The following is a 27,046-nucleotide window of genomic DNA, read 5'->3' on the forward strand; positions in this document are numbered from 1 at the left end:
CGGAGGCTGGCTCTGGTTGCTGGGGGGCTTCCTAAGGAGAGGGGGGCGCTCCCGGGCCTCCCTCACCCTCCGCCCCAGCCCGGTCACACTGGGAAGCTGGGTCCTGAGATACGCTTGCGTGTTGGGACGGGCCTCTGAGAACCGCCGTGCAGAGGACTGTCTCCCCCCTCCGGAGTCCCCATTTCCGCGTGTGTGATGCAGAACAAGGACCTCTTCTGTAGGCTTGTTTGATTTTTCAGAGTTAGCACATTTTAAATACCTTACAAGCATTAGCTCTTGTTATATCTTTTTTAACAGTTAAATCTTCACACCACGACCCCAAGGCCCATGCATTTGTCCAACAAATGGAAAGAGCAGGAAGGATTAACCTGTAAGCAGTAATGCTGGCTATTTCATCAGAAATGTGAGCTAACCCCAGGAGGAGCTATACCTCAGGTTAAGTTGATGTGACAGACTTGATGGCCAAGGCTTTTCCTCACAGAAACGGTGACTCCGCCTAGAACATTCCAGTCCAGGTCTTCTGTGGGTGGGGCTTGAGGCCTCCATCCTGCCCTCTATTCGTGACGTCAGGGCCGGAAAGCACGGGGAGCGCACGGCGTTCGGTGCACAGATGTACAGAGGCGGTCTTCGGCCTCCGGAGGCCTGTTTCTGAACGCAGACTTTTTGGCTAGAAGGATTTCTCTCATTTGGTCATTACAGGGTCTGATGGCCACACTAAAACGATGTTGCCTTGCTGGGGGGACCTGGGGGTGCCAAGCACCCAGCCCGTTTCCCGGCCGAGGGGTGAGGCTGAGCTCGGAGCCAGGGCCTGGCCTGGGTCTGAGACCCGGACCCATGACTTCGTGGCCCCCGCCTGGGGGAGTTTCTCAAGCTCTCTGGGCCGCCGTTTCCTTCCTGGTACAGCAGAGAGGGTAGAGGAAGTGACCTCAGGTGGTCGTCGTTGAAGGAAAGGCGCGCCCAGCAAGTGTGAGCGGGGGCCGCGTGTCACGTCACCTTCACGAAACCTTTCTCCACAGCTGCCTTCTGAGGTCAGGTCCGCCCCCAGGGCCCCGGAAACGGCCATGTGGTGGCGCCATCAGAGCCTGCAATGACAGGGCCCTAGGACACTAACTAATACAGGTGTCCCCCTAACAAGCCCCTGGGCCCTGAACGAGCCCAAGCAGGCAGGCCTGCCTGGAGCCTGGAGTCCCCCAAGCCCGGCTCTGCGCCCCCGGAGAGCAACCGGGAGGGACGGCGTTCCTGCCACCCCCCCCCCCCCCACCCCGCTCCACGTCTTCTGCTGATGGAGCCGGCGAGCTCTGTCCTCCCGCGCGGACAGGGCGGCCCTGATGTCTGCGGGGCGTCCCCGCGCGCCGGCGGGCCGCGTACGGGCCCGGCCTGCGGAGGTTGTAGCTGCCTGTGGTGGGCACGTCGTCCTGGGCCCGGCAGTCCTCCTGGCACCTCGCGCACACAGCGCCCCTCTTTCCGAGACCCGCCTAAGAGGTCACGCTCTGCAGAGATCCTCCGCCCCCTGCAGACCCCGTCCGCCGACACACGCACGTCCGCCCCGCTTCCTCCCGGGGCGCTGGAGGCCCCCGCTGTCCCCGTCCTGCTGATGCCCAGGTGAGCACCCGCTCGTTGGGGGAACCCGCCAGCCCCGCGCCCCGCAGCCTCTCCCCAGCTCTGCGCATCCTCAAGGAGCCGGGCCGGGACTCGGCCGTGGGTCCCCGCCCCGCGTCGGTGAGCTCGGCCTGCTCAGGACCCGGGGCGTCCGGGGCCGGGGAAGCGGGTTCCGAGGTTCCGAGTGGAAGGGGGCCCCGAGCACGGCCCCTCCACGGACTCAGTGAGCGCCGCGGACCTGGTTTCGTGGTCTGTGCGGCGGCGCCGCGGTCCCATCGCAGGCCCTCCGCCCTCGGCCCTGCCTCCCGGTCAAAGGAAAGCGCACCTTTCAGGCTGTGGAGGACGGAGGGTCCCCAAGGAAAGCCCCGCCTCGCCCTCCTCCCCGCGCAAGGGCTGGCCAGAGCAGGTGCTGCTCAGATCAAAGCCGTCCACCTCGAGCATCTCCTTTTAAAAATAATTTAAGGGCTTCCCTGGTGGCGCAGTGGTTGCGAGTCCGCCTGCCGATGCAGGGGACGCGGGTTCGTGCCCCGGTCCGGGAGGATCCCACGTGCCGCGGAGCGGCTGGGCCCGTGAGCCGTGGCCGCTGAGCCTGCGCGTCCGGAGCCTGTGCTCCGCAACGGGAGACACCACAACGGTGAGACGCCCGCGTACCGGAAAAAAAAAATTTTTTTTAAACTTTTATTGGGGTACGGTTGATTTATAATGCTGTGTTTCTGCTGTACGGCAAAGTGAATCAGTTACACATATACATACATCCACTCTGTTTTTTAGATCCTTTTCCCATGCAGGCCATTACAGAGCATGGAGTAGAGTTCCCTGTGCTCTACAGTGGGTCCTTACTAGTGATCTCTTTTATATATAGTCGTGTGCATGTGTCAGTCCTAGTCTCCCACTTGGAGCATCTCTTCTTGGTGGCTGCTGCTTCCTTCCTTCCTAAGAGCTGTCTTCGTTCAGTTGGCTCCTTTCTCCCTATCTGAGCTGTGACTTTGTGACCTAGGTTGGCCCAGGAGAGCTCTGGTGGTGGCCGGGCAGTAGAAAGGGTCAGCGCTGAGCTCAGAGCCCCTACCATCTCCCCAGACCCTGGGCCTCCACTCCTCGTTCCAAAGTGAAGGGGAAAAGATAAGAGATTACATGCCGAGGAGTTATCTACAAAGGGCTCAAATCAGCAAGTGCTATAGCCACAGAGACAAAACAACCTTGCAGGGCCAGGAAAGTGCTGAGGTGCCTGGGACTCTACCAGAGGACGGTTCCAAAGCCCCACGGGGCTGGGGATCCCGGCTGAGTCCGTGGTGGAGGTGAAGCTCAGAGGCTCGCCTGGTCCCACCCTAGTTTAGGGGGAGGGGGTTAGAGCTGACCGGTCCCCTTGCAAGTTCTGCCTGGAGCTCGGGGCCCACCCTTTGTCCTGTGTTTTCCCTGATTTTCTTACAGTTGATCTGAAATCCCTGTAGCTCAAAAGGCAATCTGACTTCTGCTTCTCCAAAGACAAATCTCAAGGGAAAAACTCTTCAATATAGGCAATTATTTTGTCTCCTTACATCTAAGTGCCTATTTGACATATTTTGTCAAACTTCCTTTAGTCACAGAATGTAATATTGTTAGTCATCAGTTAAGGTCTTTAGACATACAGAGGGATGCCTACACCTGGCAAAATGAGTAGAGAACTTCCATTATATTCTGGTAAAAGGGCCAACTTAATATGGGCATCAATACCTAAGCAATTTTTTTTTATAGCCTTAGATCCAAATACCTTTCAGGAAACTACAAAAGGCTTTATTTTTACAGCTTAATTCAAAGCTTATCAAGGTTACAGGCATTTCACTTATTATCAGAGGGCTTCCTGAGGAAAAGTAGAGTAAAAATAGAGGCATGCAGGTTGCACAACTTTACTTTTTAATAGGTGGGAAGGAGAAGGAAAAATATTCCTACTGGTTTGAGGTAATTATTTTCAGTGTAATGGTCTTTGAATGCAGTAAGCAATGGGAAGCAAGATGACCTCACTTTGTAGATTCAGGAAAAAAATATCAGTCTGTGGGAGAGGAATCTATTATAAAGTATTGGATTTGAGAATGTTTCACAAAATTTCAGGGTCGTCTGAAGCACTTCTGTAAAATCTTTAGGAGTAATGTCTGTGGTTGGTGTGATGTATCTGTGATTATTGCATTAGATCAGGCACTGCCGAAACATCCAAACTATTTATTTTACTGTCTGAATGTGTGTATTGGGGGTGGGGGAGGTGGAGGGAGATTTGTTTCAAGCCCAGTGCCTGGCACACAATAATGCTTCTCTCAGATAATTCTGGCTGCACATCACTGAAACGTGAAAAATAGATATAAATATGTTTCTTTCTTATTAAAAAAAAAAATGAATCCACAGTGCAGGGCTGATTTGGTGGATCTACAATGTGAGACCGAGGATTCTTCTGTCTTTTCACTCTGCTGTGACTGGCTACCATCCCCCTGGACCGCCCTGTCATCCAAGATGGCTGCTGGAGCTCCGGCCATTGAACCACATTCCAGGACAGTAAGGAAGAAGAAGGAAAACGAAAAGAGATTCCCTCCGTATTTAGGAGTCTTCCTGAAAGAACCGTACAACGCTACTGCTTCCAACTCTGTGGTTAGACCCGGAAGCAGATGGCTGTGATGGACACTGGCAAATGTGCTTGGCTTAAAGGGCTGCAGTATTAAGAAAAAAAATGAATGTGAAGAGTGTGTGCCTGGCACATACTAAGTACTCAATAAATATTAATGGTAATTATTAATAATGCAAAGAGCAGAACAGGAATCTTAAAAGTGATGTGGAAAATCCAGTGGCCCACATGCCTTTATTCCTGGGTTGTCTTGAGGGCAGGAAGAGGCCAGCTAGTATCACAGTATTTAAGCCTCGCAGAGTGTGGTCGTCCTTTTTCAGAAACGAGTTGGATCAGTATTTAATGGTCTGTGTCTCTTTCCTTTCGTGTAGTTTGCAGCATTTGTCAGACTATTCTCAGCGATTTTCAAATAAATAAGCAAACGCACAGAGCAGGCCTCTTCTCCCAGAAACCTAACAAGCAAACGTTGTCGGAAAGGAAAACTGACTTTCGGTCTAGATGAAAGAGTCTAGGCCCAGTCATCAGTTCTGCCTTTGGCCTCTGCTACGTTGAAATAGGAAACAGAAAGGAGGCCATTAGGCCCGACAGAAAAAAATCCAAATATAACTGAGGTTTGGAAGTGACTCATCAGCGGAAGGTTCCTTTATGACTGTGCTACTGTCGCTGCTCCAGACATTGCCCCCCCAGCCCCGCGTGGCCTTGACCAGATGTGTCACCAAGAGCCCTCTGTCTCTCCTCTCTGCCCGGGTAGGCGGTCCCCTCCCCTGGACTCACTCTGTGCTGGTCCTGCTGGCACGAGACACCTCCCTCCCCGACCCGCTTTGCTGGGGGGCTGACAGCGCGTCCTCATTCCTGTCCCCTCCAGCCCTCCCCTGGCCCACGGACCAGTCCGGTTTCCCCAGGGCAGCCTCTGTGTTTCTGCAGCCTGCACCGCACTCGCAGTTACTTGCTTAGAGCTGATCTTCCCTGGGGGACGTGAATTCCGGTCCCAGGGACTGTGTCTTCCTATTCACGGCCGTGTCCCATACCTCGTGTCCCCTCCCGTGGCCGTAGAAAGGTTCCAAGGCCAGACATGGCCTCGGGGCCTCTGTACAGGCCACGCCTACACGGCACCTGAGGAGTCTGGGTGGGAGGGCCAGCGAGATCAGTGAGTTCACCCAGCCTTTTTCAGATGAGGCAACGGTGCTAGTTTGGTGGGCCTGTCGAACAAAGTGCCGCAGACTTTGTGGTTTGCACAACAGAAATTTACCGTCTCACTGTTCTGGACACTAGAAGTCCAAGGTCAGTGTCAGTGGGGCTGGTTCCTGCCGAGGCTGTGGGGAAGGCTCTGTTCCCTGCCGCTGGCCCAGCTTCTGGGCTTTGCTGGCAGTCTCTGGCATCCTTTGGCTTAGAGAAGCATCTCCTGATCTCTGCCTTTATCTTCACATGGTGTTCTCCGTGAGGGCCCGCCCGTGTCCACATTTCCCTCTTATGAGGTCACCAGTCATACTGGGTTAGGGCCCACCCTAGCACCTCATTTTAACTTGATCATCTGCAAAGACCCTGCTTCCAAGGAAGGGACCATCCACAGGTACTGGGGGTGAGGGCTCAACGTCTCTTGTGGGGAAACAGTTCAGCCTGGAAAGATGACTGAGTTCATCACACATTGTCCTCTCTGTTGAAAGACGATGCTCCTTACCCACCATTTTTAAAATCTGGGGGTTGTGTTATTTCCCTAGGTTTAGTCTTATGTGTGTGTGTTTTTTTCTTTTCTTTTCTTTCTTTCTTTCTTTTTCTTTTTTTTTTTTTTTGTGAGCAAGAACCATAAGTCAGAGGAAAACCTGGCTTATAAATTAAGAGGTTGGTTTGCTCGGGTAATGGAGCTTATTTGCTAAGTTTGGAAAATTGTCTTCATATGGTGCTTTCTTTTTAAAAAAACTAATTAGTTAATTTTTTTTGGCTGTGTTGGGTCTTCATTGCTGCGTGCGCGCTTTCTCTAGTTGTGTCCAGCAGGGGCCACTCTTCGTTGCGGTGTGCGGGCTTCTCATCGCGGTGGCTTCTCTTGTTGCGGAGCACGGGATCTAGGCACGTGGGCTTCCGTAATTGTGGCTCATGGGCTCAGTAGTTGTGGCGCACGGGCTTAGTTGCTCCGCGGCATGTGGGATCCTCCCGGACCAGGGCTCGAACCCGTGTCCCCTGCATTGGCAGGCAGATTCTTAACCACCGCAGCACCAGGGAAGTCCCCATATGGTGCTTTCTACTGACGTTAGACCCACTTGGTTGCATATCCACCAAGAAGGGCAGCCACAGGAGTGCCTTTGTTCTCATGGATTGATAGACAATTATTTAGAGAAAGTGACCTTGTCCACAAGTTAATGAAAGTCACCCAACCTTTGAAATTAGGAGTAATTCAAGTTTTGCCCCATATTAGCTGTGTGGCCCTCAGCAAGTCGTCTCATGGTCTGGACATCAGTGCACTGTCTGGGACGTTCTGGCACTGGATCAGGTAACCTCTAAGGACCCCTCTGGCTGGAAGCTTCTGTGGATTATGTGGTTCTTTTAGTGTTGAAAGCAGAAAAGTTCTGTGAGGAATTGGGCTGTGCAAGTATAGAAAGGGATCAATCAAGCGCTATCCATCAAGCGCTTTTCCTATCCATTATTGGCGGTAGACATGAGCTGGCTCTAGCCTCCGCACAGAGGGAAGAGGCTTGGTCCTTGCCTTCGTCAACTTTTATGTGCTCAGCGTCTATTCCCTGCAAGGGACAGCCCAGCACACGGGACACATGCCCTCTGCTAGCAGCACTGCTCCCCACCCGACTCCAGGGCTCACACGCGGGTGGGTTTGTGGTGTCAGAATTCTCAGGGATTGAATGTATCATTTTCGTCCTGACAATGAGCAGTTTTTTTTCAAACGGTTATTTCTGGAAGTCTCTGATAACATCTTCAGGAGCCTCTGAGGCGAGTTTTTCCTTGTGCGACGGAGCCTTCGGGGCGTGCATGCTCGCTCATGGTAGTGTTGGCATAAAAACTCCCTCTAACGATACTATCTTTACTATAAATAGAGGTTTTTAGATGCCCTCTCCTCCTATTGTCCTATCTCTTACAATACTCAATGCATCTGAACCCTTTTTCTTTATTTCGTCATAACACCGTGACCCTCGATGGTTGGGAGGATAACACAATAGACCAGATGTCTTAACCATGTTTGGATAAATCAGTCATCACCTTCTTTTTCCAAGAAAAATGAGGCAGAGCAGCTTGAGTGAGGCGTAGACTCTGCTTTCCACTCGGTCTTTCCAAAGCAAACAGAAAAAAAAGGTAACCGTCTGCTAGCCGTGCCGGGTCAGTTGTGAGGAATCGGGTTTAAGGATGTGCACCCATCGTTGTTGTGAAAAGAGAGAGAGGCCACACTGTCAGCGTTTCGTCTCATTTAAAATTGAGACTGAAAATAACCACCTCAGGAGAAAAGAGGATTGATTCATGACCTTCGTTCTAGTTTCAGTTTGAGGGGAATACAGATTTTATATGAAGCTGGGCAGGGAGACAGGCTCTCAATACAGTGGGCCTTTCCCTCAGATTGAAGAACGCTTAGATTTACATTGAAATAGTATGTGATTTCAGAACTTCGCTTTTTACAGAAACAGGATCTCTGATGATGAGGCGAGGGGTGGATTTGTGGCAACACAGAGAGCCATTCAGCAGAGTGTCTCGTGTTCCGCATGTGCGTCTGTCGCTGGGTTAGGTGCTGAGCGTGTACGGTACCGTTCAGAGCAAAACAACCTTAGGACATCAGAACAACTGCAGTTTACAGATGAAGAAAGTGTAACATAGAGGGGGCTAAATAATGTCATCTTCATCCAGTTAGGAAATAGTATGCTCTGGATTCCAGCTTGCAGTAGGACCATTTGACTCAAGCCCTGAGCTCTTTCCCAAAACTCTGATGTCCTATTAATAGGACCTTGATCTGTGCAAATGCTGCTGTCACACAGCTTTCCGGGCGTGAGCGTCAGATGAGTGCAGAGGCCTTGTTCTGACATGGATTCCCGTGGCTTGATTAATCTGAGCCAGGCCAGCCCTGGTGAGGTGAGAAGGAGGAGGATTGGAAACAGGCCGTCAGGGCCAGGCAGGGATGCAGGAAGCTCAGTCCCTCAGAGGACTTTTAGGAGGATCCTGAAAATACACACACCATTATGACAAAAGGGAGAAGAAAGGCGTCATGAACAACTTTTGAGATAATGCCGCTGGGGGCCTAAGGAGGGAGAGATCCTGGCGCCAAAGCCGTTCTGAACTCACATCCACAGATGGCTATTGACAGCGGCGGGCTGTATCACGGGGCGAGAGGGTGAGGACAGACCTGTCAGGGGAAGGGGCACGGGGGGGGTGTGTGGGCGGGCCTGAAGGGTGGTTGGGGTTTGGGTGAAGCACGCGTGGGCGATGTCATTCCAAGCAGAGGGAATGGTAAGCAAGAGGCGTAAAAATGGGAACCTTTTCTGTAGAGAAGCACCGCTTGGGACAAATACTGGGAAAGGCAGCCCTAAGCTCATAAGACTGGGGCCTGGGAGCACTGCCATCCAGGGATTTCAAACTCGAAGCCCCTTCCTGGCTCCCTGGGAAGCCTAGGAATGGGCCTCAGTTTGTCTATGACGTTTTATTGACACCTTGAGCGTATGCCCATATTTCGGTTATTTCTGCTACACGAGGAACCACTCCGATGCTATAACTAACCCACTGACTTAAAACGGCGGCAACTTATTGTTTCCCGTGATTCTGCCATCTGGGATTGCTCAGCCGGGAAGGAGAAATTTGCCCCAGAACCCCAGCCTGGTGTTTGGGGCCCTGTCGCCTATTTTGAGGCCTCCTTTATGTTTTGTGCCTGCCCCCCTGCTGAGAGTTTGAAGCAACAGCTAACCTTTCAAGGGGCTCCCCACCAAAGGCCACCTCGGGGGATATTTCCAGTTCACGTAGACATTCCCGTTGCTGTCAAGCACAGAATTTGTAGAAAAGAGTGGACATGGGGCTTTGCTGGCGGTCCAGTGGTTAAGACTCTGCGCTTCCACTGCAGGGGGCGTGGGTTCGATCCCTGGCTGGGGAACTAAGATCCCACGCACCACACAGAGCGGCCAAAAAAAAAGGAAAAAAGAGAAAAGAGTGGACATCTTGAGGACCAGTTTGATTCTTGTATCTGGAGCTGTCTAATTATGGGCTTTGTCCTAAGCCAACACGCCTCCACTTTTAGATGAATTGAAGTAGCGGGTGCACGACCGTGGCTCAGAGATTCTGCAGAATCACATCTTTCCTTCCAAAACTCTATTCCACTAGACGATGGTCTTACGATGACTTGGAATTAAGGGTCCTGAGTTAGTTGTTCCCTAAGGTACCAAAGCTATGGAGATGGAGAAAAGCCAGTGAGGCGGTCTGGAAAGAGGAGTGTACGTGGCAACTGGAAGCGCGGAAAACGTCCAGTTCTGTCCCACCGTGACTGACTGGTGAGAGGGGAGTTCCTTCTCACCCGAGGGTGTGGACAGAGAGAAGGAAGACGACACTTTCTCAATCACTGTTCGCTGCTTTGGGAAGTTCCCAGCCTATGTGCTATTTGCACGTCCTAAGGAGAAAATGAATGAATGAGTGTCAGTCTCTTACCGCTGATCAGTGCTGGCGATGGCCTGGCAACAGCTGTTCGCCTAACAAGTTCATCAGCAGCTGCGCGGTTGAATGTTTCTGCTTCTCTTGCATCACTTAGTGGCAAACCTAATTGACACCGGGCCTCTTCTCACGCTTTAAAGACATTCTTCAAAGGTACAGTAGATACCAGGAAAGTCATTGTCAGCTATGTGAAAAAAAAAAAAAAAAAGTGATGCCACATGGGTGACAATGACAAGATTCTAACTTACAGCTCCCCATTTTTATTTGGGATTTTTAATTTGGGATCAGAGTGTAATTGATCATCTTTGTGATGGATGTGTAACACTTCTGGTCATATCCAAAACGGCAGGGAAAATGTTAGAAGTCTGGAAGTGAAAACACCGGGAAGTGATTTATTTCAGAGCCAGAGCTAATCTCTTTCCACTTTGGGTGCGGAAATTCCTGGGCTTTGCATCCTCGATAAGACTCCAGGCAGCGCAGGCCGACAGGGGTGTGGCGGTGAGGCAGTCTAGGTGTGGATGGTGTTATCAACAGCCCCCCAGGTTAAGTGTGATAGACGTTTCTGAAAACCTGGCTTGATTCCGTTGATCAGAATATGTTTTAGATTTCTTTGCAATGCTGTCATTTCTAGTTGCTCTATCTACTATTCTACAATTTAAAATATGAAATGAAAGCTTCTTTAAATAAGAGAAAGCTATCTGAGAGGATGGGAAAAAACTGCCTATTTTTTGGTGTAAAAAATGTCAGTTATTCATATGTGATTTGCATGTAAGGGAGAAAATGTCACTGTCGTATTAACTAAAATATAAATGCAAGAAGTAATGAATCTGCATTCAAAATTTATAGCCCATGTGGTTTTCCTTATATGAAAAAATACATTTTTCCTTATGCATTGTTGAGAAAAATGTACTATTAAGTTCACATTCCCTGCTTACCCGGTACTTACGTTATGGAGCAGTCATGGATGTTATAAATTGCTTATTAATAATTACGGCTAACATGATTTCTTAGTGGGTACTGTGCTACTTTATCTCGTTTAATCTCAAAATAATACCGTAAGCCGTATACCATGATGACCCCCCCGTACTGTAGATGATGAAATGGAGGCTTCCACTGTGTAGCAGGTCGCACAGCTGGAAGGTGTCCAGGTGAGGCTCAGGTACAGGTGTGCGTGTGTCAAACCATATGCATTTAATCAGCGTGCTCCGCCAGCCTTACACACCGTGCCTAGATGACCTCAGACTTGGGTAAATCCCATTGATGAGAAGGTTGGTAGACATTTCCAGAAAGGAGGAGGTGGAAGCGTTTTCTAATGATAGAGTGAGGAATGGCTCAGAGTAATCAACTAATTTCTTAAAGAATTTTATTTTTATTTATTTTTTATTTTTTGCGGTACGCAGGCCTCTCACTGTCGTGGCCTCTCCCATTGCGGAGCACAGGCTCCGGACGCGCAGGCTCAGCGGCCACGGCTCACGGGCCCAGCCGCTCCGCGGCACGTGGGATCCTCCCGGACCGGGGCACGAACCCGTGACCCCTGCATCGGCAGGCGGATTCTCAACCACCGCGCCACCAGGGAAGCCCAAGAATTTTAGTTGACACAGATCAGTTGAAGTTTTACAAAAGCAATCCTGCGTTTCATTCCTTTTTACCTCTGATTTTGGGTCTGGAGGTGAAATATTTTGGAATTTCTAACAAAGGTCCTAGGATGATGTCATACTTTTCAAGTACAAATATCCTCTATCATGGCTTCACAAAGTGAGCTGCTGTGTGCTTTTGTCCTGTTAATCAGACGAAGGACCCCGCTTTGTTAAGCACAAGGCACACGGTGCTGGGAGCAGGTCACTTCGTTTAATTCTCACCCGCACCGTGTGAGCTGGGGGTGAGTGTGGCCATGTTTCAGCTGAGGAAGCTGTCTCAGGAGGGCTAAGTGGCTTAACAGGACTTGCACCGACTGCAGACCGTAGGGCTGGGACTCCAACTCGGCCGCATGCCCTTCTTAGAAATAGATTTATTGTCCCTTGAAAAGCGAGGGGAATCCGACTATTGCCCCATATAAGCAGATTCTTAATTAACCTTCCAATTCCCCGTTTCAGCGCTTCATCTCTGTGGTTGGGTTACAGAGTCAATATGAGTCCCGATTCAAAATCTGCTGCAACTTCGAGAAGCCGCGTTGTCTGTTGTTTCAAGAACTGCCAATCTAATCAACATAGCTTTGTCTAGGAAGCTGAAATCAGGGCCTGAAGTGTCCAGATTTCCATTCTGTGTTATCTCAGTAGACACACAGCTGCAAATCTGTAGCTCCAGGCAGGCTCCTTTGATGATTCTAGACAGTTCCCTCCGAATGAGAGGGCGCACGGAGCGAGCTGCCGATGAGCCTAGTCAGCATGTTTTATGCATAAAGATCCCAGAGGCTGAAACGCAGGCTCAGCTCCGCAGGCCGGAGAGCAGAGAGGTAGCAGTGACTCGCCTTCCTGCCAGGCCTGCTCCTGACCCCTCACTTTGGTTTCGCGAAGGTTGGGTGTCAGGGAATTCCAACCCCCCTCCCTTCGTCAAGTCTGGGGCCTTTGGGATTATTGGGTCAACTGCAGGAATGAGTCCTAATGTTCCTCGTAGAAGTTCTGGGTCAGGTTCTTGAAAACGCCCCGTCCCATCAGTCTGTTCAGCTCCTGAGTCAAAGCCCTGGACGGTCCAGGGTCCCAGAAACCCCTGTGGAGTGGTCAGCAGGCTGCAGGCTGAGTATCAGACGCTGCTTCTTCGTCCTGCTCTCTCCCCAGGTAGAGGAGCTGGGCTCTGGCTCTCCCACTCCGTACCGCGGTGTCCCCCGAGCCTCTGCACCGGGGTTCCTCGTTCCCGTGAGTGAACGCCACGCACCAATCTCTTCCTCACCGCCAGCCTGCGAGACTCTCCTCCTTCCCTCCCGAACCCCTAGAGGCAGCTCATCTCCTGGGAAGCGTGGAGCTCTGTTTCCCCCTCCTCCTCACATTCTGCCTGCTTCAGGAGATGCCTTCTGATTGGACTTGACCAAGGGCTGACACTCTCTGACCAAGGTGCTGTAGTAACGGCACAGGGCAGCAGAAAAAGCCAGGGTTTGAGCCAGACGGACTTGACCGAGACGCTGGCTCCAACCTGCATTGAACTTGCCGTTGGACCCTGGACAAGGGCTCCGTTGTAACGTCTGAGTCGATGCATATGAAGCCCCTGGAGTGAAACCTGGCGTGTGTTAGCCATCACTGCTTGGTAGCATTGATGATGTCTTTTCAGTGAACTCTTCGGGCAGTTACAAATGTAACTTAGGTGTTCCTAAGCCGCCCGGGATAGTTGGTGACACTGGAGACAGAGAAATCAGGACTCAAGTTCTCCTGTACCAGACCAATGATCTTTAGAGGATGCCTGTCTTGCTTTTGATGAAGTTTCACCTTTCTTAGGTATTGTAGAGGTAGATTGACAAGGAAGAGAAAGTTCTCCCTTTAGCACTATATCTGGATGTTCAGCCAGGGAAGGCCAAGGGAGCCTTTGGAACTTACTGGAATGTTGGAAATTTAGGCTAAAGGGATGGAAGTCTTGATAACTTGTGAAGGTCCATTAGACAGCAGGATGATTTTACACACGAAGGGCCTAGAGTCAAGACTCTTGGGTCATCAAAAATTAGACAGACGAACACTCATGAATGAGCTCTGCTGGCCCGGAAATGACCAAGGTGGCCAGAGGACTTTCTCCGTTTCTAATTTCTGTGAGTCTGTGGAAAGGTCTCTTTCTTTTTTGTATTTTCTAATATATGTATATTTTTTTCTTTTAGCCTTCTTGGCACTTTTTTCCCTCACATATATTTATAGATTCTACTTACAAAGCTTAAAATGACAACAAAAATGCCATTTCATACACTAAGTTTAGTCCATTTTAAATCCTGTCTTGCAAATTTCTCCTCCTACAAAGCAAAGCTGTCCCATCCTGTTGCCTTCTGTCTGTTGCTATTTTTGAATTACATTTACAGAAGAGTTCATCCACCTTTGATAAGGAATTTAATACCGTTGGCAGGTCCGCTTGTGACTTTATCCCGTGACTATAGCTTCCAATTATGGAGCGTCTTTCCATTTTAGTTATTCCCTGGGACAGAAAGCCAGTCCAAAGGCAGAGGAATACTTTGCGTTATAAGGACTAAAGAAGTCGTTTTACAGAAACAATGTTCCCACAGTGGACGACGCTTTCAGGATGGCATGTCACAGAGAAGTGCGATTGGTCGTGACGTATGGAAGGGAGTTGGGTGCAAAAGAGCAAAAACGAGGCTGGAGAAGCAAGGGAGAGACCAGGAGGGGACCGAAAGGGGCCCAGAGGAAGCTAATCGTGGCATCGAGGTCAGAGTCAGGCTCAGAACCTGGGCTGGTGCAGGAAGCAAGTTTTGAAGGTTAGAAGAAGCAGGTGGGCAGGAGTTTAGGAAAGCATTTGCAGCATTAGGATCCCACCACAGTAGGAAACAGGACCCGAGAAGGAATTGGACAACAGACTCTGGCAACAGAAAAGGCTTTGGACACGAAACTGACATTTCAGTTTAGCCTGAATTTTTTAAAAAAATTATCTTATTGAAGTATAGTTGATACACAATGTGTTAATTTTCTGCTGTACAGCAAAGTGATTCACTTATACATATATCTATATTCTTCTCACAATCTTTTCCATTATGGTTTTTCACAGGATATTGAATAGAGTTCCCTGTGCTCTACGGTAGGACCTTGTTGTTTATCCATCCTACATATACCAGTCTGCATCTGCTAACCCCAGACTCCCAATCCACCCCTTCCCCGCTCCCTTCCCCCTTTAGCCTGCAGTTTTGTAACTGACACCTTAGGTCAGAAGGTGCAGGGGTAGGTAGGTGAGAACATTGGGGGCAATGTCACGGAGGGGGGTTTGCAGGAAGAAAGACAGTTGCTTATTTTACAACATCTCCAGATATAGTTCTCTCTTGATTTCAGTATCCCTGGATTTTCAGCTTTTATTCAGATACTGCAGCTTCTCTCTGGGAGGGAAGATGAAAGGGAATTAGGCAAACCCTGCTGGAATGTCTAGCATGTAAAAAGTACTTGGCTTGGCACTTTACGTACGCTCCTTGTCCAACTGGTACCGCAGCCTACGAGATACTTATTTTTACCTGTTCTTCATAGACGGTAAGGTAGGTAAGTTCACCCGAGTGCACACGGGCTGTTAGTAGTGGACTTTTTTGGGGGGCTGTGCCGTGCAGCCCACGGGATCTTAGTTCCCCGAGCAGGGATCGAACCCTCATCCCCTGTGGTGCGAGCATGGAGTCTTAACACTGGACCGCCAGGGAAGTCCCAGTGGTGGCCTGTAGCCATTGATTCTAAAATCCTGTTCTTTTCACCTTACATGCTGCTTCCTTTCGGTGCCCGGTGGCTCTCAGTCAGTATTACATGCTGTCGACATCCTGTCTCCCTGCATCTCTTTCTTTTCTCCTACTAATCTCTTAAAATCCACTTTTCTATGATGTTTAAAAATAGGCTTTATTTCTAGAGCAGTTTTATGTCCACAGCATAGCTGAGCAGCAAGACAGAGATTTCCCATTACTGCCCCAGTACCTGCCTATCAAGGCTCTGGCCTCTGTTCCTGCTGCAACCAGGGTGGTCTCTCCATGGTGTAAACCCGAGTTCCTCACCACAGCAAACCCTGAAACCCTCACCACGGCCTGGAGCCCTACACGCCTCCGGGCCTGGAGGCCTGGCGCCTCCTCCTCCTCTGATGTTACCTTTCTTCACTCTCCACTGGGCTCATATTTTCCAGCCTCTCTGGCCTCATTTCTGTCCCAGGACCTTTGCACTTGCTGTCCCTTCTGTTTGGCATATGTTTCTTCTACACCTTGGAATAGTTTTTTCTCCTTCAGATTTAGTTTCATCTTACACATCCCCTTGTCAGAGAGGATTTCCCCAAGAAATTGACTGATCTTCATCACTTTCTACCAAATTACCCTACTTTATATTTTTCAAATCACTTCTGTACCTGAAATTATCTTATTTACTAATTTTCTTTTTTTCCCCTTTTTCTTTCTTGCTGTCTGTAGTTCCATCAGTTAGCTTTTACAACATAAAAAAATCACCCCAAACTTAGTGGCTAAAACAAGCATTTATTTATATATATATAAATTTTTAAATTTTTGGCTGCATTGGGTCTTCATTGCTGAGAGCGGGCTTTCTCTAGTTGCGGCAAGCTGGGGCTACTCTCTGCTGTGGTACGCAGGCTTCTCATGAAGGTGGCTTATCTTGCTGCAGAGCATGGGCTCTAGGCGCACGGGTTTCAGTAGTTGTGACACATGGGCTCAGTAGTTGTGGTGCACGGGCTCTAGAGCGCAGGCTCAGGAGTTGTGGCTCGCGGGCTCTACAGCGCAGGCTCAGTAGTTGTGGCGCACGGGCTTAGTTGCTCCGTGGCATGTGGGAGGGATCCTCCCAGACCAGGGATCGAACCTGTGTCCCCTGCATTGGCAGGTGGATTCTTAAGCACTGCGCCACCAGGGAAGTCCCAGCAAGCATTTATTAAGCTTACAATTCTTTGGTTGGACTGGGCTCGGATGGGTGGTTTTCAGGGTTAGACTGGGCTTACTTAAGTGTCCGTAGTCAGGTAGGCGTCTCTGTTTCTGAGGGTCAGCTGGCTGTTGGCTGGCGTGACTGGAGCGTCTGGACTGGGTTTCTCGCATCACCTGGCGGAGGCCAGCTTGGGCTTATTCATGTGGATGACAGAGGATTCTCACGAGAGCTGCGTGTACCCGTTCTCTTGAGGTTCAGTCTTGGTGCTGCCGTCTTGTCCTTCTGCTTCATTGTATTGGTCAAAGCAGCCCAAATTCAAGCAGTGAGGAAACAGACAGCACCTCTGATGGAGGAGCTACAGATCACGTTGTAAAGGGGTGAGGATGTAGGGAAGGAATAAAGGTACTCATTTTTGCAAACAGTCTCCCGTAACAGTGTATATTTGCAATTCATTTTAAATTATTCGCATCTGCACCTTCTTTTGAGTTTGGGAGACTTACCCACCTTACGAAGCTTTGTAGGGCAAAGAGTATTTCTTCCTGTAGGAGCCGAACGAGCTACATATTTTCTGTCTGTTTTTTTGCACCCAGGGCACAGGTACTTGTGCAGGTTGGCGGTGAGCAAGGTGAGGCAGCAGGCTCCCTGGGGACCTGATTCTCCAGTTGGGGTGACAGCAAAGGTGACTGTGCTAGGTTGGTCTTTTATTTTTTTCACACACACACACACACACACACACACACACACAGACACACACACAGAGTATTTTATTTTTACAAGAGATAAATAAACTGACACCAAGCATTGTAAATGGATGATCACAACAGAAGCAACAGTGATTGCAATGACCAAACACGAAGCACTCTCACACTGTGTCATAATATTGACATTCAGTCCGGTCATCCTCCACGGTAACAGCTCCTTTACTTTGCAGTGAAAATTGATTTGTATATTTTTTGCCTCTGAGTCCTTGTGGGATTTTTTTTTTTTATTCAAACGGAAAGTCACAAAAATTACAATCATCCTCATCAGTTCACTCAGTCCCATGTAATTAATTGGTTTTTTCATCTTGATCTTTTGTTAGCACTTTTATGAGTTCATCAGTTTTCCATGAGAGTTCTGAAAACGCTTCTTCCTTCAGCTCAGCAGTGCAGTCAGTCACCTAGGTTGGTCTTACTTGCAGTGCGATTGTGTTCCTGGTGGGAAATTGGCAAGCATACCCGCCATAGCAGCTTGGGCTCTGTGGCATCCAGGTGATTTCTTCATCGGGCCAGTATGAGGAAAGGTTTTGTATGTTTGTTTCTGAAACCTTAAGCTGGAGCTGTACTCTTTCTACCTCTCAGAGACTCTGTGAGGCATTCAGGATTCTTTCGAGAGAGACTCCTTTTGTGTGTAATCCCCAGAATCAGATTTAGTTGTTTGCCAGGGAGGGATCTGTTCCAGAAGTCGGTGTCAGGAATAGGGTTAATTCTTCCGACATAATGAGAAGAGTCAGGAGGTTACCCGATTAGCCCGGCTGCTCACGGAGCCCTCAGGACCACGCCTCTCTTTCTACTTGGCCATCCTCTGCGGGTTAGTGCTTTGTCCTCATGTGTGTTGCCTCTTAGCTCCCTGTACTACTTCCACGTTCCAGGCAGGAAGAGGGGAAATGGGTGGCACCTGCTGTGTCTGTTTCTTTTGTCGAGAAAAAGCCAAAGTTTCAACAAGTGCTCCTTCAGATCTTCCCTTACGCGGCTTTGGCCTAAACAAGATCGCCTAGATTACTGACGCGAGAGACTGGGAAGTATCCGGCTTCTTAACCCCTGGGAGGAATGACTGGAGAGAGCTAGGGAATGTGTGCTGAGTAAGCTGATGGCCATTGGCTGCTGCGCCATTAGCTTCCCCCTTTAGAAGGGCGGTTCCTGGCAGGTAGGGTTGAACTTCGCCCATTGCTGTCTCCCCTGCGCCTAGAACAGGGCCTGGCAAACACAGGACCTCAAAATTCGTCGACTGATTTTTAATCTGCTACCAACAGCCGGAGATGCTCTCTTCAAAATCTGTCTTGTATTTTGCTTTCATTACAGAACCCCTATTTTATTCTAGGCCAGTTATTAAAGATTTATTGAGTAGAGATTTGTTTCCATCCTATATTTCTCTCCCCAGTCTTTTCCATCCTTTGTCTACATCACATTCTGCCACTAGAAGATCATCTTGAATGCCATTTTTGTCTCATCCTTTTTCTTTCTCAAAAATCCGTATTAGTTCTGTGGTAGTAAATGCAATCTCAGCCTGGGAGGCAACTCCTTGCATCAGCTGTCTGTTACCTCCCCACATCAGCAGCTTAATTGGTAATCACTCCCGAATATGGCTAATCTCTCGGCCATCTGCTGTAGGCTGCCATATCCAGAGTATGCAGAGGACAGGCTGCAGGGCTCTCTGGGCCAAGGCAGAAGGCTGTAGAAAGGGAAGCAAATAAGCGAGACCTGATTTAGGGAAGGCCCTCAGCGTTAGGACGGGCTGCCATGCTGCTCTGTTGGAAGGGGTGGGCCGTCGCCATTCACTGTGACCTTGTGTTTAGTCTGTAGTCTCATCAGTGGAATTTATAGCAGGCAGGGGATCGGACCGGGCTGCAAGGCAAGGGCCATCTCTGTCCAATCAGTGGGATCCACTGCAGTCTTTTTGCCCCAGAGAAGGGGAGCATAGACCAAGGTCAAGAACAGCAGATTGAAACACAGTCTGGCCCACAGGGAAGGCTGAAGTTCAGGGCCCTGTCGCTGAGCAGGCACTCAGCCATTCTTAATCCTCTAGAGAGGATGAGACCATGGAGGGTCAGCCTGGGGAAGCTGAGTCTGCACTTTGCTGGACCTCAGCGTGGCAGCCAGACCGAGTCAGGTCAGGCGGGGCCTGGTAGCCCCACCCGCCTGCCTTCTTTGTACTTACACAAGTGTTGCGCTTTTTGTTAGAAACATATCCTTTGCTGCTGTGCTTAGAGGGAGATTCTGAACAGCCATGGGGGACAATTCTGATACATCTCAATTTATTTGATGAAAAAAAACTTGAACCATTTTTAGAACGAAACATTACAAACTTACAATACAAAATTGTCATGCTGTTTTTCAGGCAACATTGAAATTTCAGTTTCAAACTTTGATTAAAACTCCAGTCTACGATTACGTATTCATCCTCCCCTTTCCTTAGAGGTACTAGGATGGAAAGAACTGAGAAACACAGAATTCGAAGCCAAATAAAGGGCCACTGCAAGTATTATGCAAGTTGTTAATTGAAGATGTATGTTTTTACTTATATGTGGAATCTAAAGAAACAAAAACAAACAAATGAGCAAATGTAACAAAACAGAAACAGACTCAGAGATATAGAGAACAATCTAGTAGCCGCCAAAGGAGAGAGAGGTGAGGAGAGGAACAGAATAGGTGAAGGTACAAACTACCAGTTATAAGATAAATAAGTCCCAGGGATGTAATGTACAGAAAAGAAAATATTGTCAGTATTTTATAATAACTTGACATGGTGTGCAGCCCCTAAAAATGCTGAATCATCATTATGTCGTAGCTCTGAAGTAAGTATGGTAAGTCAACCGCTCGTCACTAAAAAAGTACACGTGCTAAGAATTTAAACTAGAAATCAGAAATTTCCATTTTTAGAACGAATTGAAAAGACCATGTTTGAGATTTAAAAAAAATTTTCTTTAGCAGGAAGGGAAAGCTCCCGATGGATAAGGATTAGCATGAAACTGCTATTTGGAGAGACTGTCCAAATGACTTCCTTTTTAAGGTAAAAATGTCAAGTCAGTCGAAAAGAATTTCAAGGTGTTTTTCTCACTTTTAGAAAATAACCAGCATCTATCTTAAAATAAGTAAATCCTTTTGCATAGTGCAGTTTTATTCAGGAATGTCTATGTCCCCTAAGAAATAAAAGATCTTTCCACAGGCAGTTGTTCTTTTAAAATAACAACTTAATCTAATCACACGGACAGAATGAAAATTTCCACTTTCATCTCTTGTAGCAAGTTGGAATCTTCGAGCATATAAATACTTCCCTGTGGCAGCGTGCTAAGAACACACCACGGGGATATTTACCCCAAATCGCTTTTTTTAAACTGGCTGTTTCCAATCATTGATGTGAAATCCCAAGAACTGCTTATCAGCTGAGAGAGCAAAGTGTAAACTGAGGATCTGCTTACCTGATTTTTCTAAGCAGAGGTTTTGCCTTTTGTTCTGTCAAGATATTTAGGAATAAGTTTTTTGGATTGACTTGTCTCTAACCTTAGCTTGGTTATGTACATTTTGATGATAGCTGCATTTTCTTTCACTAATAATGAAGTTATTCCTTTTTTGGTAGAGTAAAATATACCCCTTTACAGTGCTTTGAACACTCTTGAAGATTTTATGGAAAAGGTGATTTATCCCTGACAGGCAAATTTTTTAGAGCAACCCATTTTTTTTCAGTCTTTCATTTAGTAAATAGTACTTATCAAATTCTGACCAAGACATCGTAACTCATTAATTTGTCCTGAATTAAAAATAAATATTAGTCTCAGAAATGATAAACTTCAAGTTAGTATAGTTTAAGAAATTCTTGGAATATATAGAATTCTGCTTCAAAAATACTATTTCTCTGTAAGACTATAATAGGCTTGAAGACGTTTTAATCAGGATCATTTTGAATTTTAATTTATGGTACATCTAGATCAGTTTCATCTGGTCAGCCAATGATGGAAATGTGAAATTCCACTGTGAATTTGGAGTCTTTTTGTTATCTCACCATAACTTAGACTATCAAGTCCATCATGGGCTCTGTCCATATCACAACTGTAAATACTGTATAACTTCTGGAGTTTGCTCGTTTCATTACATTAATAATACTCACCACTTTCACAATTATTTCTCTCAGTGATCCCGAGACACAAATTACAGCCCCTACTTGAATGCCTCTAAAATCTCTCTTCTTCTGATCTCTCTCCCAATCTTGAATGTCATATTAATAACTGCTTTTTGGACATCACTACCTGGACCATTTCTGTGACCTCAAATTAAGTGTGTTTAAAAAAAAATGAAATGGAATGGATTTAGACAATTCCTGACTTAACAGTCTCTCCTCTTACGTAGATTTATTGTTGTTATCGACACTACAGTTTTTTCCAGGCTTGAAAAACTTGAGTTACCCACTTAAACGAGGATACAGCAAATACTTGATAAAAAGCCAACTCTTGTTGTCATCTTTGCTCTGCCTGCTTCACACAACTTTTGCTGAACTATGCTCTGTACTGGCTTCTTTAGATACAGTAGATTATTCATTTAAAGGATTAAATAAATTACCTTTCTCCTTGCCTTCCACAATCGACCTATTGTTATGTTATTTTGGGTCTACCTCTGAAATTTTTGGAAATAATTTCCTTCCTTTCTATTTCTATTCTCATTACTCTAAGTCAGACCCTCAGGAGCTCTTGATTTAACTATTTTTAGGGCCACCTCCCCAGTTTCTGTCACCACAGCCTCCTTCCTCCAAATCATCTGACTTAGCAATGTCAGTGAAATGTTGGGTTCTGATGTTGTCATTTCCATGCTCAAAAGTCTTCAGTGCATTTCCATGTTCTACAGAATAGAATCAAAACTCCTTAGCCAGGCATTTAAAACATTTTATTTTATTCAGTTATAATTGATTTACAATGTTGTGTTAATTTCTGCTGTACAGCAAAGTGATTCAGTTATACACACACACACACACACACATATACATTCTTTTTCATATTCTTTGATTTATCACAGGATATTGAATAGAGTTCCCTGTGTTGTACAGTAAGACCTTGTTGTTTATCCATCCTATATGTAATAGTTTGCATCTGCTTATCCCAAACTCCCACTCCATCCCTCCCCCACCCTACCCCTCCCCCTTGGCAACCATGAGTCTGTTCTCTACGTCTGTGAGTCTTGTTTCTGTTTCATAGATAAGTTCATTTGTATCATATTTTAGATTCCACGTATAAGTGATATCATGTGGTATTTGTCTTTCTCTGTCTGACCTACTTCACTTAGTATGATCATCTTTAGGTCCATCCGTGTTGCTGCAAATGGCGTGATTTCATTCCTTTTTATCTTAGCCAGGTGTTCTTGATCCTCCACAGTATGCCCTCAACACACATATAGACCTTAACATTAGATAGAGGACATTACTGCAAAGTGGCTAAGAGGTTTCCCTATTTACTAATTGTGTGTCCTTTGGTAAAATACGATTCCTTCCTTGACCCTGGTATTCCTAGCTGGAAAACAGGGATAGTAATAGTACATACCTCACAGCGTTGTTGTGAGGATTGAATGAAATAATTTTGTTAAAGCATTAAGCATGGTTCCTGGCACAAAGTAATCAATACACTTTATTATTATTATTGTTGTTACTATTATTGTTCTTGTTACTACAGCACTGCTAGATGGGTAGATAAATAGATGCCTGTTTATACATGGAATTTGGTATCAGTTCAGTTCTTCTCTATAAATTTTAGAAGCTGGAATGTGAGTCTGCTACAGCACTGGGAATTATGGCTCCCATGTCATTTAGTTCCTGTGTATTTCTCATTAGCAGTTATTTCCAGACGAAGGCCTATGCCTGTTGTGTTGTATGGAGCACATTAAAAATTGATGTGACTGCTTGCTTTACAGGATTAGTAATAAAACCTAAGTGTCCATCAATTGGTGAATGGATAAACAAAATATGGTATATTCATACACCACACCACCACTCGGCAATAAAAAGAAACAATGTACTGATATATGCTAAAACATAGATGAGCCTCAAAAACATCATGCTATTGATAAAAAACAAAGCCAGACAGAAAAGACTCCATATTGTATGATTCCATTTATATGAAATGTCCAGAACAGGCAAATCTGCAGAGACAGAAAGTAGATTAGTGGCTGCTTTGGGGTATGGGTGGAAATGAGAAATGACTGCAAATGGGGACAGAGTGTCCTTTTGGGTTGATGGAAATGTGTGTGTCTGGTTCTCTGTCCTTTCATCACATGTGTAACCGCGCCACGATCAAGGCACAGAACTGTTCAGTCACCACACCCACCGTTCTCCCACACCATCCCTGACCCTGACGACCACCAATCTGTTCTGTAATCTCGTCATTTAAAAAAATGTTATATAAACAAAATCATACAGTATGTGAGGCCACTTACCTTCAAACTAATTACTGATACCTTTGGGCTTCAGTCTGCCACATTATTTTTTATTTTTTGTTCTCTTTGTTTTTTCATTTCCCTGTTTTCTATTTCACGCCTTCCTGTGGGATACATGAATGGTTTCTAGAGTTTCATTTTGCTTTTTCTATATTGTTTTTGAGCATATCTCTTTGTGGATGTTGGTGGTAGCTCTAGGTGTTACACTGTACATACATAATTATCAGTTTACTGATGTAGACATTTTACCAGTTTAAGTGTAGAAAACTTAGCTCCCCTTAACCTCCCCCATTTATATTTGTTTTAATAGTTCCTTTATATACATCGAGAACCATGTAAGGCAGTATTATGCTTTTTGCCTCAATTGTCAACCAAAATTTAGAAAATTCCAGAAAAGGCAAGTCTATTGTATTTATTCACATTTATGGTGTTTCTGTTATTCTTTCTTCCTTCCTGATATTCCAAGATTCCTCTTTTCATAATTTCCTTTTTCTTAGTTAACTTTCTTTATAAATTCTTTCAGAGTAAGTCTGCTGGTGACAAATTCTCTTAGCTTTCCTTCATCTGAGCATGTTTGGGTTACTCTTCGTTCCTTAAGGATATTTTCACTGGGTATAGAACTCTAGTTGACACAGCTTTCATTTTAGTATTTGAAAAATGGTTGTAACTTCCTTCTGGCCTCTGTGGTTTCTGATGAGAAATCTACTGTCATTCAAATTGTTTTTGTCTTCTACGTAATATGTCATCTCTGGTGGCTTTCAAAATTTTTTCTTTGTCTTTAGTTTTCTGAAGTTTGATTATGATGCATCTTAGCATGAATTTCTTTGAGTTTATTGTCTTTGGGATTCAATCAGCTTCTTGTATCATAGTTTTTCTGTTGCAAGATATGGGAAATTTTCAGCCGTTATTTCTGGGAATATATTTTTTCAGCCCCACCTACTTTCTCTTTTTCTTCTGCAACTCTTTTTTTTTTTTTTCACACACACACACACTGTATTTTATTTTTACAAGAGATAAACTGACACCAAGAATTTTAAATGGATGACCACAACAAAAGCAACAATGATTGCAATTACCAAACATGAAACACACTCATACTATGTCATAATATTGACATTCAGTCCAATAATTAATCCTCCACTGTAACAGCTCCTTTACTCTGCAGTGAAAATTGATTTGTATATTTTTTGCTTCTGAGTCCTTGTAGGATTTCCTTTTTTTTAAATTCTTCTGCAACTCTTGATGACCCAAATGTTAGCTCTTCTGTTATAGTCCTAGAGGTCCCTCAGGCTCTGTTAATTATAAAAAAATTATTTTTTTCTCTTGTTCAGATTCCAGAGATAAAGAATCCATAAGTTATGAATTGTGCACCATTCTGAGTAACGTGATGAAATCTCACACCATCAGCTCCACCCCACCTGAGACATGAATCATCCCTCTGTCCTGTGTGTCCCACCCATTAGTCACTTAGCAGTTGCTTGGTTAGCAGGTTGACTGGCATGGTATCACGGTGCTTGTGTTCAGCTGACCCTTATTTTACTTAATAATGGCCCCAAAGCACAAGAGGAGTGATGCTGCAATTCAGATATGCCAAAGAGAAGGTTCACCAGGAACCACTTTGACTGACGCTTTGATCTTGGACTCCCCAGCCTCCAGAACTGTGAGAAATGATGTCTGTTGTTTAAACCACCCGCTTCGTGGTATTGTTACAGCAGCCTGAACTATGACAGATGCCTGTTTCAAAGTCCAGGAGATCAGTAGTGTGGGAAGTTGTTTCCAGGGTAGAGACCATCCAGGTTTAACATCTAGTAATTTAACTTCATCAGAATGGACCTTACACAGAGCTCCATGTGGGTTGGATGTGAATGACAAAGGGCATGTTCCATAATAACTGCTCCAAATGATTATGCTTCCTGAGGAAATCTGAGCCCTTCCCTGGGCTCCTTGGATCTGCCTAGAGAGGTACATTCTAGCAGTTAAAATGAGGCAGGGTTCTTCAGGCATATATATCTCTATAACACACTACATCAAACCCAAGCAGAGGATCATTCCTTTCGCAGATACTTATTGAGTGTCTGGTGTGTATGAGGCACTGAGCTGTTTTCTAGAAATTCTGAGGGAACAAATGAGTTACACTTCTGGTGCTTAATGAGCATATTGACTAAGAAGCCACCAACGGCAGTGTGGTGACAAGTGTGAGAGAGTATATATTTATACAGATAAGTGAGCACAGTGGAGGGTATCTATTCAGCAGAGAATGCTTGCGTAGTGGGAAGGCAAGGGTGCAAGAAAGGTTCCTGAGATGAGCTGACTATTGAAGGAAGGGATGGAAAGGTGGACGGTAATGTAGGGCAGGGGGTTAGGGCTAGAGAAGGCATACCGAGTAAAAGATACAATGTGTGCAGAAGTGTGGAACCACATTTAAGAAATGTCAAGTGATTCACACTGTTGAGTAAGACACATGAGATGAAATTGGAAAAGTAAGCTGGAGTCAGACCACGAACGGTGTGGTACAGTAGGATGTGGGAGTATTTACTAAAGCATGTGAGAACAATGGAAGTGTTTTAAAAGAATACTGACATGGCAAAATAATAATTTACATCTATTGAACACATTAGGACATTAGGCACTTTGCCTAACATGCAATATATATTTTAGTCTTCACAATGAGCCTAGAAGGTGGGTGTTTCCCGCTATTTTACGGCCAGGGAAACAGTCACAGAGAAATTAAGTGAATGACCTGGAAGGAGGAGACAGGATTTGAACTGAGGCCTGACTTTAGAGCACATATGCTTAACCTCTGTGCACTGGCTCCCCGTGGTCTGGCTCCTTGGTCGGTGGTGACCAGACAGAATGGAACAGAGATCCCCAGGTGATCTGTGTGCATGATCAAGCTTGAGAAGCAATGGTTTAGACTTCCTGCAGTGGCATCTGCCAGAGACAAGGGATGCCGGGAAGACAGCATGGTGGCGTGATTGGGCAACAGGTGTATTGGTCCCCGTTCCTGACTGGAGTCATGGGAGTGGAACGTGTGTTAGGGGAGATGCTTGGAAAGGGAGGGCCCCTTCATGCTGACTTACATGTATGAAATTTCACTTTTTCTGTAAGTGCCCCAAAGGAGTTCCTTTAGTTGAAATTCCTTCATTGTTGAAATAGAACCAATGGATGTGAATTGTTTATCCGACGTGGATTATAGGATTCATTAGTCCTTAGCTATTTAAGAGCAGATTATATCAAACTCCAAACTTTAAAAATCGACACTTCAATTTTGAGCTGGTAATAATGCCATTCATGCCTCTTGCTACCCTGTAAACCTGCATTTCTTTAATGACTGCCCTGTCTTTGTGTGATGGTGATGGTTATAAATGGAGGTCTGTATCAAGTTAAACACTACTGTTTCTCTTACCTACCCCCCTCCCTTCCTTCCCTCTGTCTTTCCTTCCTTCACTCAGTGCCTCTCTCTCTCTGCCCTCCCTCCCTTCTTCCCTCCCTCCCTTTCTTACTCGTTTTACTTTTTAATTGGTCACTTGTTACAAAAGCAG

General features: G+C 46.3%; 1 protein-coding gene across 1 annotated transcript in view; it reads left to right on the top strand.

The window, feature by feature from the left end:
- Positions 1 to 1,538: 1,538 nt before the first annotated feature.
- The window catches only part of RP1 (RP1 axonemal microtubule associated), a 41,611-nt gene continuing 16,103 nt past the window's right edge, over positions 1,539 to 27,046 (top strand). Inside the window, exon 1 of the mRNA XM_059043535.2 lies at positions 1,539 to 1,602. The gene's annotated coding sequence lies outside the window, so the exon portion shown is untranslated. The remainder of the gene's footprint in view (positions 1,603 to 27,046) is intronic.

This window comes from Kogia breviceps, chromosome 17 (genome assembly GCF_026419965.1).
Source record: "Kogia breviceps isolate mKogBre1 chromosome 17, mKogBre1 haplotype 1, whole genome shotgun sequence".
Lineage (NCBI taxonomy): Eukaryota > Metazoa > Chordata > Mammalia > Artiodactyla > Physeteridae > Kogia > Kogia breviceps.